The sequence below is a fragment of the Pezoporus wallicus genome, unplaced genomic scaffold, assembly GCF_028554395.1.
Source record: "Pezoporus wallicus isolate ANWC-B61680 ecotype Strahan unplaced genomic scaffold, APGP_CSIRO_Pwel_v1 contig_5542, whole genome shotgun sequence".
NCBI classification, from domain to species: Eukaryota; Metazoa; Chordata; class Aves; order Psittaciformes; family Psittacidae; genus Pezoporus; species Pezoporus wallicus.
Genome location: NW_026640165.1, coordinates 3,854,531 through 3,869,275, shown reverse-complemented (window position 1 = coordinate 3,869,275; position 14,745 = coordinate 3,854,531).

Below are 14,745 nucleotides of genomic sequence, written 5' to 3'. Positions count from 1 at the left end.
GATAGAGATGTTTTGGTTTGGCCAAGGACTTTGTGAGCCTCATGCTCTGCCAGGGAGGAGGGGAAGCTGGGAGGAAGCAGAGACAGGACACCTGACCCAAACTGACCAAAGAGCTATTCCATACCACAGCACGTCATGCCCAGGATGTAACTGGGAGTTAGCCGGAAGGGCTGGGAGACTGCAGGGTTGGAGGAGGTATCGGTCGGAGCTTGGTCGGGCTTGGGGGCGAGTTATCGGTCAGCGGGTGGTGAGGTGTTGTATTCTGTTCCCTTGTTATTTCCTTTATCATTATTATCATTGGTGGTAGCAGTAGTGATTTGTGTTATACCTTAGTTACTAAACTGTTCTTATCTCAACCCGTGGGAGTTGCATTCTTTTGATTCTCCTCTCCGTCCCTCCGAGAGCAGGGGGAGGGCAAGAAAGGGGGGGAAGTGAGCGAACGAATTACCTGACTGGGTTTAAACCACAACAGTTCTTTTGGCGCCCAACGTGGGGCACGAAGGGTTGAGATAACGACAGATTTGACAGGATTAATAGTCATTCGTCACAATGCTGATTTATTGGCTCTCAGAGTTGTTCTTCTTGATCTCACAGCTTCAGAATGTTGTAACTTACGTAGAGCCGGTATTTGCTGTGATAGTGTTTATCAAGTGTGGGGCCTGGGCTAAGGTTCTTGTCTCACTGTGCTTTATGGCAATGGCTTGTAATACGGGCGGGCTCCAGCAGCAGGGCGGGACGGACGTGGCCGTGGACTTGTACCTGGCCGTCCGGCTGCTCCTCACCGTCCTGGCCCTCACCCTACTCTCCATCTTCGTGAGGCTGCGGGGAGCCGAGGGGGAGCGGCCCCGGGAGCCGGCGGCAGCCGAAGCGGCCCGGGAGAGCGGCCCCGGGGACCAAGCGGCGGTGGGAGCGGGGCCGGAGGCCGCGAGGGGACGGCTGCCGGTGGAGGAGGCCGGGGCGGTCGAGGAGCAGAAGGAAGCGGCTGCCGAGCAGCGGGATAAGGCGGCGGAGGAGCCGAGCCCCGCGGAAGAGCCGAGCCCCGCAACGGCCGAGAGCATTCCCCGGAAGCCACCCGCTGAGCCCCAGGAGGATGCAGGAGACCACGCAGCATTTCCCAGCAAGGCAGAGGAGGAAGAGCTGGACTCAGGAAAAGAGAAGCCGGTGGTGGGAGAGCCGGCAAGCACAGCAGCAACACCAGCCCCAGTGACAAGTACAGCAGCATCGTTAGAGAGGTCTGAAGGTTTTGAATGGCCTTTGGGTATCCTTGGGACCTGCCTGCTGATTGTGATGGGGATCAGCATGTTGGCACACACACAGGCTGTGTTCTACCCACAACCATTTTGTCTGATCTCAACAGTTAAGCAGAGTCAGGTTTGGGTCTTGTCTGGGATTAGACGACAATATAGGGGGACCAAGAGGTTTTCCCCAAGGCTGGATAGTCATGAGTGGCAGGGTGTGTGGGACAGTATGGGCAAGTATCTAGTCCACTGGGCCCCTCCAGTGCTTTGGAAGCGTCGGAGATGGAAGGCAGCTGTATGGAGTCCCCAGCAACAAGCTGCAGAAACTGCTTAAGGGGACAGTGAATTATTTTAAGCCTGGTGGGCCCATGGCACTTCAGGCCATCAGAGCAGAGATGCAACACAGAGATGGACTCATGATCGAGGGGTGGACTTAACAATGGACACTATTGCCCAGGTTATTCACGAGTGTGAACACTGCACACAGTCTCTCCTGCTCTGGAAGACTGTTACAAGAGATGGAGCCTGACATGGACCAGATGGACGCAGTAGCTTTATAGGGACTGGTCCATGCACTAAGATAAGAGTGCACCGAGATAAGAGTGATGGTATATTGAAAATGTGGGATCTGAGCATGACGTGAATGGTATGGAATAAGGGGTGGATAATGTCCTGGGTTCAGCAGTAGCAGTCATGTTTCTCCTCCTTGGTAGCTGGTGCAGTGCAGTGTTTTGACTTTCGGCTCGGGAACAGAGCTGATAGAGATGTTTTGGTTTGGCCAAGGACTTTGTGAGCCTCATGCTCTGCCAGGGAGGAGGGGAAGCTGGGAGGAAGCAGAGACAGGACACCTGACCCAAACTGACCAAAGAGCTATTCCATACCACAGCACGTCATGCCCAGGATGTAACTGGGAGTTAGCCGGAAGGGCTGGGAGACTGCATGGTTGGAGGAGGTATCGGTCGGAGCTTGGTCGGGCTTGGGGGGCGAGTTATCGGTCAGCGGGTGGTGAGGTGTTGTATTCTGTTCCCTTGTTATTTCCTTTATCATTATTATCATTGGTGGTAGCAGTAGTGATTTGTGTTATACCTTAGTTACTAAACTGTTCTTATCTCAACCCGTGGGAGTTGCATTCTTTTGATTCTCCTCTCCGTCCCTCCGAGAGCAGGGGGAGGGCAAGAAAGGGGGGGAAGTGAGCGAACGAATTACCTGACTGGGTTTAAACCACGACAGACAGTAATCATGAAATTCTTAAAAGTATATATCCTAAGGATAACTTAGCCCATTTATTAGTAAGTAAACAAAAGAAAGACAACATATAACCTAATGACAAAATACAGACTGCAACTTCTGTTCACTTGCATTAAAAATGTTTAATTGTTCTAATAACAGGCTCACTAGCAAACTTCTCATTTGGATCCATTATCTCTCTCATTAGAATTCTAGTGGCAGGGTGACCATACAGGCTGCTTATTATACAGGAGTTCATTATCAAAATCTACCATAGATTGATTATCAATAAAGTGTTTTTCATTTCCTTAGAATCCTCATCAGAGGGCTCCTTTATTTATTATCCTTCTACTCTTTTTTATCTAATCAGCCTGTGTTGAATAAGCTTCTAAGCATTCAAGAGCAAATGCTTTATTCAGCCTTGTAACTGTTAAAAGTCCATAGGAGCTATCATTCAGACCAAATGTGTTATTGTTTGGCTAAAGATCCAGCTCTTTTTTCATTTTTAAATACCTGGCATCATGAGTGTAACAATACCAAATGAGGACCAATACGTTTTCAGACAGTGATAGAAAACGTGCTTCAAATACAGAGTTTATGCTACTGATCTAGGAAGTTGGAATGTATACATGCACATTAGAACCCTCCTCCTCACTAGCCCTGGAAAGCAAGTATTACTCATGCTGAATTTCTGTTGGGAGAAAACAGGGCTTGAGAAGCAACACAAGCAAGCTGAAAACACTAACTAGATGGCTCAGGTTCAGTTGCATGCAGCTGGTCTCTCTGGGTGCCCCTCTGATTAACAAGGGTGTGTTAGAAAACAACACATGACACCTGAAGCTCGGGCTCATTTGCAATCAGTGAAACTGAATTACTCAAACCTCCTCCAGGGCTGTGGTTGATAGAAAACAAGTGAAAAACATGGGTAATGTTTAAGCACCACCTTTTGTACATGAAAATTGTCAAAGTTCATATAAATGAACTGTAGAAAGAGGCAGCTCTGGGCACTCTTTTCAGTGGAAAAGAAGGAAAATAATTCTGGAGGTTTAAAGGAACACCGCAGAGCATCCTGTTATACTAATCATAGTAAACACTATGTACATCGCCTATTTGGGTTGAACATACCAGAGGGAAGAGATGACTGAAAACTTTTACTAGCTCTGACTAAGTTCGTTTATATGACAAGCTGGTTAGATCCTTTGAGTCTTAGTTCTAGTAGGTGGAGTTAGGATAGAAAATACCTACCTCCCTCTACAAGCTAAAGAGATTAAAAAAACATAATTTCTGGTCTATGATTTACATCCCAGCTATTTTTATTTACCTAAAGTGTAGTACAGCATGCAGTACAATGTTACTTGGAGCTTTTGTATTTTGCTTTCACAACTGATGAGAGTTTAATAACTCAACTGATTTAACTGAGCATGGTGCATAAACTGGTCAAAGCACACCATGGTAAAAGTCAGAAACTGACTGTGGGTCCTCAACCATTTTGGGAAGATTTCAAAGGGGTCTGAGATGAACTCTCTGAAGTTCCCAACTGGTTCATATACAGAGAAGTCTCCCCTGTGCCTTAGTCTCCAGCCAGCAGAGCCGTATGCTTCCACCAGCCAAGGATGGCCCACACAGCACAGCACGGTGCCAGAAAACCAGCCATCACAGCACCCTGTGGGGCAGCTGATGTTGTTCAATTTCAACTCATAAGTGAAGTTTCAAGGTGGATTGAACAGCAGTACAATCAGACAGCAGAGCTCTGGCTCCAAATAGGACAGCCACCTCACCACTGAAACAGCATGGCCATACATCTGATGCCCTGCTGAAGTTTTACTCATCTGTTTGAAAACAATAGTTCATGTGTTCTACTCCCCAAAAATGCATCTAAATATCAAATTCTGAAACATTTTTAATGACTGGCACACAGAAAAACATGTAAAAATTATAGAGTACCTAAAAATGTGAGAGAAACATGTTTGGAAGTAGTACTGTATCTATTGGTGATATTTATTTAAAAAAAAAGAGTGCCCTGGAAAGAGGCATCTTGCTGATTCACACATTCTAAAGGCAGGAAATTTAAGGAAACAAAACTACTGTCTGAATCTGACTAAAATCTGTCTGTAACTTTTCTATGTCTCCTGAAGGCTGTCTTTCTAAAGGGACTTTCTCAGTCCTGCCTTACAATTGAGTTTTACCGGAATTGACCCTTTCAACGCTGTCTTGTGTGTTTTCCTGCTGTAGATCTAAAGAAATAACTTTCCTATCCATCTGGGAAGCTGTTTTTGTTTTTCTTTTATCTTGGACCACAAATCCAGACAGAGTGGGTGAGAGCCTCAAATTATTTAATGTTCTTAAGAAAAATGTGAGAGTCACATATAAAAATAAACAACAGAGAGGAAATATCCTGTTTCAGAGAAGGCGTATAAAATGAAATGCTTTTATTTTTCAGTGTTTTGTTTATATTTAAGTAAGCCAGGGAGGTTTTTTGCAGATATTTTCTCAGCATTGAAAAAGTCTTCTCATAGAACACACATATAATCTACACAATATTTTTAGCAAAAACATTAGTAAAATTTCACCAGCATTAAATATACCTGCACAAAAAGATCCTGTTTATACTAGTTGAAATAGGAACTGTATATAAACTATATATAGAACTGTATATAAATATATATATATAAACTGTATATAATAACTATACATAAACTAAAGCCAGAGGGCTCAAACTGATCAATGCTGGAAGCCAAGGGAAGGATTTATATCCCCTTATATAATACAGTTTTCTTGCCTAGGTATCTTGTGAGCTTTTCTACCCTCTTTGACAAGCTAGTAAGCTTGACGAATCATTGTTTTCTGACTTGGCAATTTCCATTTTCTTATAAAGAAAATAGCATATGACAAGGTCAAGAATATGAGCGCAATTATAAAGAAGCTTGACAGATCAGATGAAACTTCTTGTGTATAAAGGGAGAAAAGTAAATAAGGAGTTTGAGAATGGACATTAGTATGGAAAGTAGGAAAGCAAGCAGAAATTGACAGCTCCAACCCTGGAAAAGCACAGCAGTCATTTATTTGTCAACAATAGAAAAAAAAAAGAAAAAAAAAAGAGAGAAGTAGGTATTGTTACCTAGTAGCAATCTAAGCCATGAATGGGAAGGCATAAGATGTTTTCTTCAAAAAAGACTAAATTTAAATGAAATTAAGAAAGAGGACCCAAATTCTGAGCTGGCATTGGTGAAAAGAAAGCAGCATTGCTATCAGCCCACCTACAGAGTGTGCTCCCTGAAAGGATCTTCTCTGGATACACCTCAATTGGTGTTCAAAACTGTGTTGAAGTTAAGGGCAAAGGGCTCATCAGAAAGAGGAAAACCGGGATGACTGAGAAGAATAGTCAGAAACAGCATATCAGGTTTCAGGTAAGCAGAGAAAAGTAAGTAAGTCTCCTTAAATGAAAAACACTTTACAAGTGAGCGAAAATATAAAGATGTTCTAAGGAACATCAAGTCTCTGGAAGAAGAGGGAAAAAATTAAATAAAAATTAAACACTTTTGATATAGATTACAAAAACTATAAAAGCATTTGGGCTGACAGTGAGAGATGGGCATACAGGAACAAGATGTAGAAGAGAGAGAAGAGCTGAAGTAAAAAGAGGTGGTATTGCAGTCCAGGTGACGGGGTGGGACTGTGATGAATAACATCTGTTTAATTATTTTCTGGTTTACAGTTAGTGTTTTTTTATGTTCCTTTGAAAAACCAGTGGCTGGGCAGCAGGTAGGAAAACTGCTTCTTTGCCCTGCCTTGACCACTGGGCTTTGGCAAAAAAGCAGTGTTTTACAGATGGGGCAATTGCTCCTTTTCTGACAGCAACTGTTCAGTGGGAAGAAGGTGCAGAAGGGCAGAGCTGGGTAGTGGGAAGGGACAGGCTTGGTGGGCAGGGAGCTGCTAAGGCACAGAAACTGGCAGAGGGGAGCAGAAAACAGCCATGTAGTCCAGAGCTAAAGAAAAGAGAAATTTCCAAGGTAGCTGGTGGGATGGTGGAAGCTGGAAGCTGATCCAAACCAGAAAGTTACTGAAATTTGCTAGACTGAGAACAAGGATGCAGAGAGAAAACAGCCCAGCCTTTCATTTCACTTCACTTTCACAGGAAGTGAAAGGTTTACAGTCTTATTTTCAGGGTTTTTTTGAGTTGCACACTTAAAAAAAAACAAAACAAAACATCTAATTTGTGCTAATAAAAAATAGTGTTAGAAGTTCAATGTACTCTGGTAATTTTTGCAGTAGCTGCTTTAAAAAGCAGAGGTAGACAGCAGTTTCTCTTATTTCTGGGCACTGTTCTCCTAGAGTGAGGACATTTTCAGTTTGACTTCTAAATTAAGCACAGACTTTTTAGGTGATCTTGCAGAATGGCTTTTGAATTTCTGCTTCTGTCCCAAGTTTCTGATATATAGATGACATGTAGTTAGTTTATTATAATAAAACTTTGCTTAAATCTGGAAGTTGTACATATCCAGATAAGTAATAAGAAACCACCCTGCATGTCCCTCAAGAATTTGTCCAGTTTGTCTCATTTGACACTGCTGGACAATGCTAGGAAAGATGTCCTAACATTAGGTAGTATACATATATTGTGTATTGCAGCATAGTACAATATTAGGACTAGTTTAAAGTATGCAATAGAGAACAGATTTAAGAAATTTTAAAAAAGAAAGGAAGATATCAGGGGTTTAGTAAACCTAATAGTTTAGTCAGATGTAGTTATTTATGTTTATACCCTACAGCAACAGTGTGAAAAACACCAAGAGGCTGCAACTCTTTAGTCAGGCAGTTTTGAATTCAGTCCAAAATACAGCAATAAGTGTTTGTAACACACCACCACCAGAAACCTAGAAATCTTCAGGGAGGTTTTCAGATCAGCCAGAAGAGTTTGTCCTCAAGCTGAACTGGGTTCTAAACTTCAGCTAGGTGATCTACACTGACTTTTACCTCAGCTACTGCAGAGCAGCTTTGCAGCATTGCCTTTATCTATGTTTTCTCTGAAAAATAACAGCCTAATTTTCCACAGTATATTCAGATGAGTAGTCCCACTCGTCCACTCAGTCCACTTTCAGCAGGAATGCATGGGAAAATGAAGTGCCTCGGATACTAGGATTAAATTTTAGGAAGGCAAAGGGAGGACTGGAGATGGAGAAGCAGAGCAAAGTAATGCACTTCCTCAAAAAACATATGCACTCATGAGCTAGTGATCACAACGATACCTACAGTATCTACAGATAACTAATACTGAGGTGAGCAAAATCACAGGGTGCTGACATGTTGTGGTGTGACTTAGCCAGCCATAGAGATGAAACAGCAAGAGGTTCTTTCATGTGTTGAAACACATGGACACTTCTTAATCTATATCCTTGCAGTGGAGTTCAACCTGTTCAGTAACAAAACCATTTACGGAAGGAAAGCTGATATTTATTTCATGAGATCCTCAATTATATGTCATTGCTTGGATGTCTCCAGATGTTTTGATGTGGATGTTGTTTAGGAAAGAATTCTGATAGGTAGGCAGAAGAAATACAGGATATTAGCATGTTAAGAAAAGTGGCATATTAAATTACATGTATATTGCTTTAGCAGACAGTCTTAATATTACCAGGTAGTTCCATGTCTGCTTAATGATTTTGTTAGTTGAGTAGTTATAAACACAGGGAGTAAAATTTTTAAAAGGCACACCTGTATTCCACCAATAAAAGAAGCAATTTTGTGCCTAACAGGCCATACAAATGGCCTCTCTTGTTCTTGAGGATTTTCTGAGCTCAAACATTATTATGGCCCTAACCAGGACTGAAGTAACAAATGGCACAGCCTGAAGCCACGTTTATCTATTTATACTAATAATCTTTTTTCTCTTGAAAGCTATGTCCAACCTGTAACGTGATTTCAAGGTAAAATTAAAGAAATGTGTTTCTTCAAATGGAGTTTGGGTTGATGCAGTCAGAGTAAGCTGGATGAAGGCTAGTCTACATCCTTTACTGAAGCCTGAATTTCCGAGGAAACACTGTCCTTTGAATCCCAGACCTGTGTGACTGGGTAATGGAATAAAGAGGCTATAATTAAAACTCTATTACAAGCCAAAAATCTATCAAGAAGATGCAGTAAGAGTCTTACTTTTAAATTATGTAAGATACCATCTTCAAACATAGAGAAAAACTTTGCCTTTGACTTGTCTTTCTGCCATAAAAATGTGCAGTACTGCTGGAATTCTGTGGTACATCGTTCTTCATGACCCATTTCAGGCCACAAGTTCACAAGTGTTTTAAGATGGCATTTGTCAATATTGCTACCAACAAAAAAGTCCTGCTGGCTTCCTCCACTTCTCCTGCCTGCTGTTGAGCTTCTCTACTCTGGCACAAAGCTACATGCAGTTGAGTGGTAGACTAAGACAGGGAGCTAATACAAGCTAAATCTGAACTGGGAGTGGGAGAGGGGACAAAAAGCTCACTGCACTACTGCAGAAGAACTTTAAGCACAAGGGTGAAGGCAATGAACCAGCAAGGTCAGGTAGAAGCTTCTGGTGAAGAATGTACTGCAAGGCTGATGCTTTGAACACCAATGCCAACTCATGGCATCATAGCATGCAATTATACTGTTCTCCCCAAGAGACACTCAGCACCCTCCTCCTTTCCTTCACCTCCAAGAAATCTTCAAAAGCTGAGAGGAGCAGGCTGGCCACAGCCTTAACTATGTAAATGTATGCCTCAAGCATTTCTTATATCACTTATGGATACTTCCAAAGCTACAGAGAAACTGCAACATCCATCCTCCAAAGTTTTCTTTTGCACATTGGAAATGAGCTTATTTCTTTTAGAGCTGTCCAAGAAAAATGTCAGTTGTTTGGTGTTAGATTCATGTTAACACTGTTCTGGGAATTTATTTTCTGTTCCCCTGCAAGGGCAATTGGGAATGAAGAACTTTGGTCTAGTCTATGAGCTGAGTGCTGTGTGGTCATGGCCTATGTTGCATCCTATGCTTCCATACTGAAGGTGATTCTGTATCCTGAATTATCTGCTCAGCATTCTGAGCAAACTGTTCAGAAAAGGTATCACGTGAATGCTCTGCGGGCAATATTCATCACTCTGTTTCCCGATAGCTCTGCTAAGGACTTGTGTATCTAAGGAGGCAAAGCAATATATCTGTTTACTGTTTTGATACATGTTCTGTTTTACATTATTTTTTAAATGGAGATGAGTTCAGAAAAGTGCGTCTCATTCTTCTATGAGATGAAATAAGAGTGGGTGGAAATATCCATTAAAAGCTGATAGGTGATGACATGCCTGTTTTGTAGTGGGCATTACTTAAGGAGAAAGGCCTTTGTTTCTCTGGGAGGCAAGGGGAAAAAATGTTCAGTGAAATAGAAAACCTGCACGATGATTTCATTATGTCAGGTCAGTGATCCAGTTAGAGGGACTAGGACAGTTAGTGCCAGCAAATCTTCTGGCTAACAATGTAAAGGAGGAGGTTACTCACCCTTCCAGACCTTTTAAAACATGACTACAGGCATCATGGATCCTTTTAGGCACAGTTTAAAGATGGCATATGTCCTTGCTGGTCACATCATCTTGTTGGTTTAAGCCTCTTGTTGCCTGGAAACACATCCCAGTGGTTTTAGCACTCTAAAGAGTCAATTAAAAAGCTGTCTTTGTTCCAAATTTGAAGTATTCTCCTGTTTTCAGCTTCTTTAAGGCAACTGTTCTATATTTTGTAAATTAGCCATAATAGGCATTGAACTGATGAAATCCCTCAATGCTTCCCTCAGTAAAGGTAAACAACTTTAGGAATGGGTACTTGAAACAGGGCAGCTAACTCAGCAGAGGTGTAAATGAGTGAGCATCCTTTTGTCCATTCCTTCCTGATTGACTGAGTAGCAGAAAGATGTGAAATAAAGGAAAGATCACTTTAAAGTGCCCAAGAGCAAGAGGTAAAAGTGAGGAAAATAAAATAGCAGTAAAAAGCTGTTAAGGGATCTGGCTGCATGCATCTCACTTGTGTTTGCGTAAGGGCTGTCCTTCAGACACTATCGTCAGCATGCTTGGCCCTTTATAGAACATCAGAGACTCTGAGGCTCAATTTAAAATAAAACCTGATCAAACACTGTATGTAATCTATGCCTACCCTGAAGTGAAGGGAAATACTCCTGAGGAATGAGCTATATGTTGCTTCTGGATTACAAACACCTCAGCCCAGATCACAAAAAGGCAACATGCTCAGTCTCACAGCCCCATTTTTAAGAACTTGGCTCCCTATCTGAAGAGATGCCTCAGGAAAGGATCACAAAAAAAAGCCTGCTGAAGGGGAAGCTGCTTATCTAGCCAAGAGGAGACAGAACAGGTTTTTCCTTTGCTCACCCTCTTCCCCCTCCTTTCTATCTCCTCCCATCTGGAGGAGCCCGCATGAGATATGCTCTGCCCAGGGATAAATCTTACTTCCCTGAAAGCGACTAACTTCATCCAGCCCTTTCATGCAGTTGCTCAGTGTTTAACTCGCCTAGGATGCAGACAGTTTTATTACCTTCATTGCTGCATATTTTGAAACACTGCAATTTCAGAACTATCTCCCTAGAGAAGCCTAAACTGCTGGACAGGATGAGCAGAGTCTGTCGCCCTTGTTGAAGATGGGTCATGGTGCTGCCATGGTTGCAAAGCAAACCAAGGCACAAAGAAATCTCAAAGCAGTGAACCTGGATTGCTAAACTGCAAGGGAATATGTTGGGGGGGGGGGGGGGGGGGCATCCTGCATTTCAGATCCCACTGGAAGTATTTTACAGCCCAGTTAGGATTTTATTCAGACACTGCATAATATATCAACAGTCCTCGGAAAAGGACTGAAACTCAGGATTTTCTTTTCCCCTTTTTCAAATGAGGATCCCAATTTCTGATCCAGGAATGAGGCTGAAAGCATATCTAATGCACCAAATATCCGTGCTGAGACAGGTGGCACAGCCTCTACTTTGTGAAACCTGAAAGCACTCAGGTGTAACACAGGTGCCAAAATGCTCAATATTGTCGAATATAAGGCATCTGTGAGCATGCACAGAGGCAAAGTTTCATGTTCCTACAGTATATAGGTTATGCAGCAGCTGAACAAAATGCTTTGGAGTTTTCCATCTAATTGTGCTTGTATCCTTTGGAGGGATATGGAATTTGATCTTCAAACCCATCAGTGGGATTATTGTTTGATACTTTGTCACTGCCCCATCTGGAGCCTGCCATTATAGCTCCCTCTGGGAATTCCCACTTTTAACATGTGGAATCTGCCACTATAAAGGAATTAAACCGATCTAATTTTCAGGATTAGAAATCAGTCACACAGGACAGTAGATTGTGGGTAACAGGTAGGTCTAGTACAGCTTCCAAAGTATCAGAAAAGCCTACAGACCAGTTGCAATATAGAGAAATTAATTAGAGCTATTAGCTTATTATCTGGCTTATTACACACTCCACACTGGAGTCCCGAAAGGATTTGGTATTCCCTCACTCATTAGTGCCACATTTTATGCCCCAGACATGGATTCCCTCTTCTGCACACAGGAAGAAATGGGTACTCAGGCTGGAACTGCTGCAGCAATACTGGGAGTGCTGAGGACAGGTCAGCTAGTGAGCAAAAAGGAGATGTTGAAGTGAAGCCTGTACCTGAAATATTTCATGCCGTTAAAGGGGGCTCCAATGTCTGACAATTTAGGGTTAGGTACTTACATCAGCCTTGACATACAGACAATTGTTTCATCTGTGTTTTTTATTTATGTGTATTTAATAAGACAAATTCAGGTGGGAAGCGACCTCTAGACCAACCTCCTTCTCAAAGAAAGATCAGCTCTTAGGTCAGACCAGGTTACTCAGTGCTTTATCTAGTTAAGTCTTGAAAACCTAGAAGGATGAAGACTGCACAAACTGTTTGGGCAACCCACCCCGCTGCTTCACTGTCCTTGTGAAGAAAAAGGTTTTCCTTATATCCCATCCAAATGTTGCTTATTTCAGCTTATGCCTGTTTTTCACCCTCCTTCCATACCGCACTGTTCAGAGCCTGACTCCACCTCCCCAGTGCCTCCCTGTAGGCACCTGGGGTGGCTGTTCAGCATATCAGAAGCTGTCCCTGCTCCAGCCTGGATGTCCCCAGCTCCCTCTGCCTCTCCTCACAGGGCAAGTGCTCCAGCTCCCCAACATTGTGATAGACTTTAGCTGAAGTCATTCACAATTATGAGTACCTGACTGGGACTGGAGACCCAAAACCATTTCACCTCTTTTCTACAATACCCCCACTGGACAATGCAAATGAATGGGAAATGGAATATGCTTCAGTGCCACCTTGCCTTTGTGGAGTCTGAAGCCACATCTCAGTGTTCCTAAAAGGGTTCCTAGGTAGCCAGTGCAGTACGATGGGAAGGTGTGTGCTCTGCAGTTACACTTGGCCCATACAGCTCTGGATGGAAGGACAATTGAGCAGCTGTGACTGATTTCTATCTCCCAATTTTTTTTTGAAAGAAGGAAAAAGGGTGATTTTTTTCTTGCTATATTTCTTTGTTTCAGTTCAAATACCTGCTTCATCCAGTTGAGCTTTTTAGCATTTCTCATCCAGTATAATTTTGAAAGTCACAGCTTCTCAGCTGTTTTGCATGGCTCTGAGCCATGAGTTTTCTTGTTAAGATGAATTTCATTTTTCCAGCTATTGATATTACCTTCTAAATTTTTCATTCCCTCTTTGAAGTTGCAGCCAAATAGAAATGTTCCTGCCACTGACTGATTTTCTCACATGAAAATTAAGTTCAGTGTATACCGGTATGTAAAGGTAGTGAAATCAGATCATCGTCTGAGAAAAATCAAAGCCTTTACCAAGTAACTTTTATGAAATTATTCTCTGCCTTCCTGTACAATGGAGGGCCATAATCTCTATTCCTGGCCTAGGTATGGCACTACCCAGTTGATAAAGATATTCAGATTTCATATCGCTTCTCAGTGATTCTGTTTAGTCTCACAGATTCATTTTCAGCACATTAATGTTTCCTTTCTAGAGAAGATAATTCAGTCATAATCCTTTTGGATCAAAAAGAAAAACTTACCAGATAGAATTGCTAATGTTTAGATGAAATATTGCACAGCTCAAAATTATAAATTAATGCCACATATCTGAAATACCTAAAATTCAGCTGAGAGAGTTGTTTGTACATTTATTCTGCTGTGAAGATGGAGAAAGTGTTTAAAGTCAGGTGATGATCATTAGTCAGCTATTAGATTAAGAGGTAGGAAATGTTGACTTCATGGACCTGCAGGACATTGTAATTAAGTTTTCTCTTATTTTCAATCAGTGTAACCCTAATTACAGATTTGAGAACAAGCTTGCTGACCAAACTACTCCAGACAAGTCGGTTCTGTGCATTTGTGCCTCAGTTGCAGGGTAGTTGTTTGTCATAGAACTGAAGGGATGAGCAAGAGTAAAAACATTTTTTTTGAAAATATTTTTTTCAGAGTTCCAGCTTGCTGTAGTTAGGACAATTCTTACTTATTGAAGGAAAGCTGTAGTCAGACAGACTTTCTAGGCTGTCTTCAGAGCTAGCCTAAGCTCTGACGCCCAATCCAGTACACCCTGGATCCATCCTGATGTGGGTAATTTAGTCTCTACGTAGTTAGTGGGGAGCCCAAGAGATCCCAATGCCCTTCCCAGAGAGCAGCTCAGGCCAAGAGTAGCCCAAAGGTAGTGAATGGACTAGGCACAGTAAATGGGATGCCACTTGGAGCCTGCCAATATCAAATCACGGGCATTGTGATATCTAGAGAGTATGTGGCTAGAGGATACACTCAGCACTTGCCAGATCTGGTCCATTTTGTGGACGGATGTGTAGTCACCTCATGTTTCCAGAGCTTGGGAAGCAGGATTAGTGGCTGTCAGTGAAGCCAAGTGTCAGAGGCGTGACAGTTCTGCTCCAACTCCCCCGATAGGTGTCCCCACAAGTACAGGGCAAGGAAGAGACAGGCTGTCCTGCGGCTGCACAGTGAGACCATGAAGCTCCTGTGACTGAGGGGGGGGGGGGGGGGGAAGATAAATCAGGCTCTGGTCCCCAAAGTCAGACGGGTGCAGGAGCCATATGGATGGCAGCAGATAAAATTTCTCTGTGTACTCCCAACTAGCGGGACTTTGTATCAGGAATGCTGGCTACCCATTAGCACTCACCAAATTTCAGCTTTCAGGTATCAGTTTTATATGGAAGTCACTCAGATTCCCCAGTGATGAAAAACAGTATAAACCAAAC